Below are 6,159 nucleotides of genomic sequence, written 5' to 3'. Positions count from 1 at the left end.
TGTGCAGAGGATAATACTCCCTTCTGCCACCCTCCTCCCCCTACTTAGCGCTATATGAGAAAGTCGCTGCTACAGTGTAAATTGATCTTTCGCCAAACGTTTGTCCTCAGATAAGGGGACTGGGAGGACAACCTTGAAAATAGAGAAGAGCAGAGGGTGTGGCAGGTGGCTTTAGCAGCCAGCGTGTTTTGATTTTCATCTGTTTGAAGGTGAGTAGCATTGCACCCAGTGACTGTGAAGTCGCCCATCTGATAGGATGTTTGGCAATCTGAAAGGTGTTTGCAAATTACATTTACTAGGATATGTAGTTTGAAAACCAAGAGTAGGAAGGAATGCAATGCTACACCATTAGTCGTTATTGATAGACTTGCAATGAGAATAAATAATACTTCATAAGTTTTAAAATTAGCATCACTAAAAGAATCACCACACACCACTTGCTAGTTATTATTGGCAGATTGAAAAAAAAAGTTACCTCATTCTTTATATATAAAAGGAATAATAATTGGGTGGTTATTTTTCTATTTTCATCTCTCAAGTAAAACACACCTACGTTGGGGGGCTGTTAAGTGGATGCAGTGAAATGTAAAGTATGTAAAACTTTATACGAAGTACTTTTCCACAACTGTTTCAAATTATTGCCCATATATGTGCAAGCAAGGACCACAATAGTTGGCCAATAATAACTAGCAAGTTAATGGGGTTCCAGGCATAGATCTTAAGGCAGATTACTTAGTTTCTGAGTAACTGGACTGGAATTTGGTCCAAGTCTGCTGGACTATAAAACGAGCTCTTCACCCCCACAAAACTCAATGAAATGCCTAATCCCTGCTCAGGTTTACACAATTTAATGGAGAGGAACAGGTCGTCATACCCGTTTCAGAAAAGGAGAAAATCGGTATCTCTTATTATTAGGATTCAGATGTGGGTACATTGCTCAGCAGTTCTGCATATTCTCTCACAGAACTCACTAGAACATGTTTAAGACAAAGTTAACAGCTTTTCTTATTTTGTAAGGAGGTGCTGCATAAGGTTATTACATCATGCTTACGGTGGTTTTTGTTTCTTTGCCTTTTGTTCTTCATCTGTTGCCATGGTGTGGGGTTTTTTTGGATTTTTTTGTGTGTTTGTTTTTTATTTTTTGGTTACAAATTGGATTAATTAAAAACTACCGTATGTCTATCAAAGTGGAATGCTCCGAAAAGCAAAACAGCAGGTTCAGAAAAAAATATATAACCGGAGGTTTTAATGAGGGCTTACTATGGACCAGGAACAGTGCTGAGTATTTTATACATATTGACTCATTTAATCCTGATAGCAACTCCATGAGGTATGCACTGCTATTATTATACTCACAAGAGAACTACAGTATATAGGGCAACAGACAGATCACCCTCCAAATAGTTTGAAAATGAGGAAATAAGCTTTTCATCTAGAGTTCAAGGATGAAAGAGACATATAATGTTTTTGACCAGCAATATAGAAAATCACTCTAAAGAGACAAAACAGCTTCTGGCAAGCCCCGGCTGTAATCAGACTGACTATATTAACGTATCTAAAGAAAGAATTTCCAGAAAGGACACAGAAAAAAGGAAATAAAAACAAATACTGTATCTACAATGTGTTGCCAGGAGGCAATAAATCTAGAAATAAAATCACATATGCACAAATATCCCCAACTACTTGAAAATTAAAAAAAGATCTGTCCCTCAAACTCTTTGATCAAAAAGAAAATAAAATATTATATACTGAAGAATATTAATAAAATATTTAAAATATTAATGAAAATGAACATTAATAAACATAAACTAAAAATAAAATCTCTATATATCAAAGCCAGGGAATATGACAAATTCAATAGAGAATTTGACTCAGGAAAACTCATAGCCTTAATTCAACTCAACAAATATGTATGAAATACCTGCTGTAGGAAACCTGCTGAAGCTGGGGCAGTTTGTAAAGTGACCACAGCTAATTCCAGAGCTAGATTTAATCCTGAACCTTTTATTTATATAGCCCAATAAATTTTTTAAAGCCTGTTTGAATTGATTTTTCTCTCATTTTGGATGAAATCATTTTTAGAGAACAGAAGACTCCTTTTCCCTTGCAACACTTTCTTTCTTTGTTTTATCCATCAATGGCAGGTGAAAACAGGGAGGAGGTGGGGTATTGGGAAGGGATATCCTAGAAGCTTCACTCCAGGAAGAAATACCTAAAAATTTTTCAGTTTTGGCTTTGGGGAGACAAGGGTAGTTCCTGCATTCCAGGCAGCTTCTGCGTCTGGCTGGAGCAACTTTTTGGGTGAGGCCATTTATACATAAGTCGGGAGAATACGTATATGAGAATTACATATTTCTTTCGTTGTTACAAATATCTCAAACACCGAAAGCTGTATTTAAATGAGTATCCTTATGGCCAAACTGTATTTTCTACTGTTGAGTTTCATGACGTTCTCCTATATCCTTTCAATAAGCCTTTTGGATGGGTTTCTGTTCCTACCGTGTTTGCCCGAAAATAAGACCTACCGCGAAAGTAAGCCCCAGTTAAGATCTCAACCAGACAGACACATTTAGTACGTGATGTTCCAGAAGAAGATGACATTACTGTATTTGAATAAATGTAGATTGTTGTACATGAAAAAATAAGACATCCCCTGAAAATAAGCCCTAATGGAGCAAACATTAATATAAGACCCTGTCTTATTTTCGGGGAAACACTGTAGTGATCGATCCCTGATTCTCACAAAAGTACAGAGCTTGGCCCATCCCCTCCAGGAGATTTTTTTACATGCTTACATGAATTAATATCAACTATGGTATTAACTATATGCTCTTGTCAAAGAAAGAGGCAGAAGAGTTTGTACAACTTACTAAACATAACTGAGCCTTTGTTTCCTCACCTGTAATATGTGATTAATAGCTTCTTTGTTTGAGACAGTGGCTGCAGAGGCTGCCACAGTTTGAGGCACTGCTTGGGCACACAAACATTGGTAGTGGGGGTTAGGGAGGAATACTCAGGAGTAAGGGTATGGAGCAGAGGGTCCCCAGATCTCCTATACATCTCCATCATTGGAGGTATTTTAAAAATAAAGATTTCAACCTGCATCGTGAAATCAGAATCTTTGGGTGTGCAGGTCTAGGAATGTGATTTCTAGCAAGCCTCCCTGGACTACTTCACCTAGCTAATCTAAAACTAGCCTAACTAGTGTGTAGGAGCTAGCGGAAAGGAGGAGGAAGCCAGGTTTGTGTAAGAAGAGAACAGGCCAGAGAACAGGCCACTGTTAAGAATCCGTGGGACAGTACTGACTTGCCCATGGTATTTATTTCTGTCGTTTGCTTTTGCTTGTTGTGCTTTACTCTTCTGTGCTGTCTGTTCTCCTGTTGAAAACTTATGCTCAGTTGTTTAAAAAAGAAAGTACACTTTTAAGATTTAGGGCAATTGAATAGTAAAGCATGCTGTACCAATGTATAGAAAATATTCATGTTAGGAGACCATAATTAAAACAAACAAAAACAAACAAGCAAACAAAACTCAACTTTTACTTATAGTTCATATATCAAAATATTCAGGCGAAAATGAAGGCCAATTAACAATATCGTAATCATCCTAAATGATATAAATAGCTGGCACCAAATTCTCCACTGTAGATAGCACCTGTGGAATGTCTGATACAGTCCAGCCATTGTTCTAAGTAGATATTATCATGATTTCCATCTTGCATATTAGGAAACCAAAGCATAGAAAGGTTAGGTAATTTTTCTAAGGCCACATGCTAATGAATGGCAGAGGTCAGATGGGAACCTCGTGCTCTTAGTTGCTATGCTCTTCTTTCTCACTACAAAAGCTAATGCTCTGTCAGGACAGGACAGCAGTAGAATTCGTCCCCTGGTGTGGGAGGCCATGCTAGGTCATAGGTGCTCATGGTATGTAAAGGATATCAGGAGGCTGTAGGTGAATCCAGCCCTCAGTTGAGGCTGACAGGAGAACATATAGATTGCTTCCGGTGTGGCTGAGCACACTTGGTAGCCATTTGCTGTCTCCATTTTAAGATGGCTATTGAAATGAACAAAATTTCATGTTGTGTTTAGGTTCACAGATGTTCAGAAAAACATTGACACATGACCATAAATTGAAACCCAGCAGAAGGACGTGCTGTCTCAAACACCAGCAATTAGGTTGAGTGTAGTGTATGAAAGAAACGAAGGACTCTATACACCCAGGGAGAAGAGAATGGGCCAGCTGAAGTCCACATCTTCAGTAATCAGCAAGGTATCTCTGATAAAGTTGTTTTTTTTTAATTTATTTCATTCAGTTATCTAAAACAAGGGTCAGCAAATGACAGCTTACCTTCCAAATTAGGTCCCCCCTTTTCTGTAAATTAAGTTTCATTGGAACATAAGCACACTCATTAATCTGTGGACTGTCTATGACTGATTTCACACTACAATGTCATGATTGAGAAACTGAAACACACTGTATGGCCCACAAAGCTGACCTCAACTCTACAATGTATTTCACAAATCTAGGTTTAAGATTTAAATTTTTAAAGAGATAAAATCAGGCTGGATCTACATCTGTGAGCTCTTATTTCCTTGGGTTATGGGCCTCAGAAGACATGGGGTGGTAACACCACTTGAGAAAGAACAAAGTGTAAGAGAATTCAATTAGACCAGGACCTTTAATGTAAAAGGTCAGTTACACCTCCAGAGAATGAACTTGGTCAACCAGAAAGTTACAGCTATAATTTCTCCAGCTCACAGCATACTGTACTGCACTGGAGTAAGCAAAAGTTTAAAGTCATTGTGACATAGTTTGTCTTTTACAAACCTTATCTCATCTTTCTGAGTTCACATGTTCTCTCTTAAAAAGGGAAATTGTATTATGCATTTCCATAAGTTTGTCAATTATTAAGGGCCTACTACTCTATGTCAGAAATAATCCAAAAATATTTACATTCACAATCTAACACTTGTTCTTTATCTCCTTCCCCCTTTTCTCTCACAGAAATAGAGCCCTTAATTAAGTCCTCGGAACAAGGGTTCTCTACCTCTCTCTCTCTCTCTCTCCCACCTCAACTAGGCCCATTCTCTTCCCTGAGAACGTATTACTAATACCAGGAGCCTATGCCTCTCTCTCCCACCTCAGTTGGGCCTGTTCTCTTCCCTGAGAATGTATCACTAATAAACCCTGCTTGCATACTAAAAATTAAATAAATAAAAATAGAGCCCTTACCTTTCAGCTGAGCACATCATAATTCAAAATAATGAACATTTCCCACACCCTGATAGCTAAAGCTCCAAATTGACTTGGAGCCTGCCAATCACATGTAAGAGATTTGCAAGGTAGAAGTCATGCTTTTCCTGCTTCTGCAATTCTACCACGGGTCTTTTTTCCTAATCTCCCAGCCCAGTTCAAGTTGGCTTTATGATCTTGGTGGTTTCCCAATAACTATAGGAGCATCAGTGCTGGTGGCCCCATTCTGTTGTACTATTATTCTTGCAGGATCCCTTGATTATTTCTTCAGTCCTACCACTGATTCTCTAAGTCAAGGGTGTCCAAACTGCGGCCCGTGGGCCAACTGCGGCCTGCGATCCATTTTTAATCGGCCCGCAGCAAATTCCAAAAATATATTTAGTTTACTTAAATAAACCAGGTGAGGCAATCCGTACTTCACCTCGAGTGAGTGGCCCGGCTGTTTGTGTATTTTGCTGCATATGGCCCTTGGTGAAAAAACGTTGAAAAAAGTTTGGACAGCGCTGCTCTAATGAGTTGGACCTGGCCATTTGATTGAGCCTCCTAAGAACAATGAAGCCATGCCTCTATTCTTTATTTTCCTGTGAAGGTGATGACAAAGGCTTTTAGGTAAATGCTCAAAAGAGACCTTACAATGAGATGACAGATTTTGTTTTCAGAATTTTGAGCAATGAGCTAAATAATCTGCTAAAATCAGAGGTAAATTGTGCAAATGCACACACTAATGAACATTTTATAGATCTTAGCCTTCAAAAATTATAAGGAGAGAGTGGTGGGAAAGAAAAGTGCAAAGGAAAGGAGTCACGTAAAGAAAGCTGGGAAAAAAAAATAAATAAAATAAAAAAATTAAAATTAAAATTAAAAATTAAAAAAAAAAAAAAAAAAAAGAAAGCTGGGACTGGAAGG

Source organism: Rhinolophus hipposideros, assembly GCF_964194185.1.
Source record: "Rhinolophus hipposideros genome assembly, chromosome: 7".
NCBI lineage: Eukaryota > Metazoa > Chordata > Mammalia > Chiroptera > Rhinolophidae > Rhinolophus > Rhinolophus hipposideros.
Note: the sequence above shows the minus strand (reverse complement) of the source record.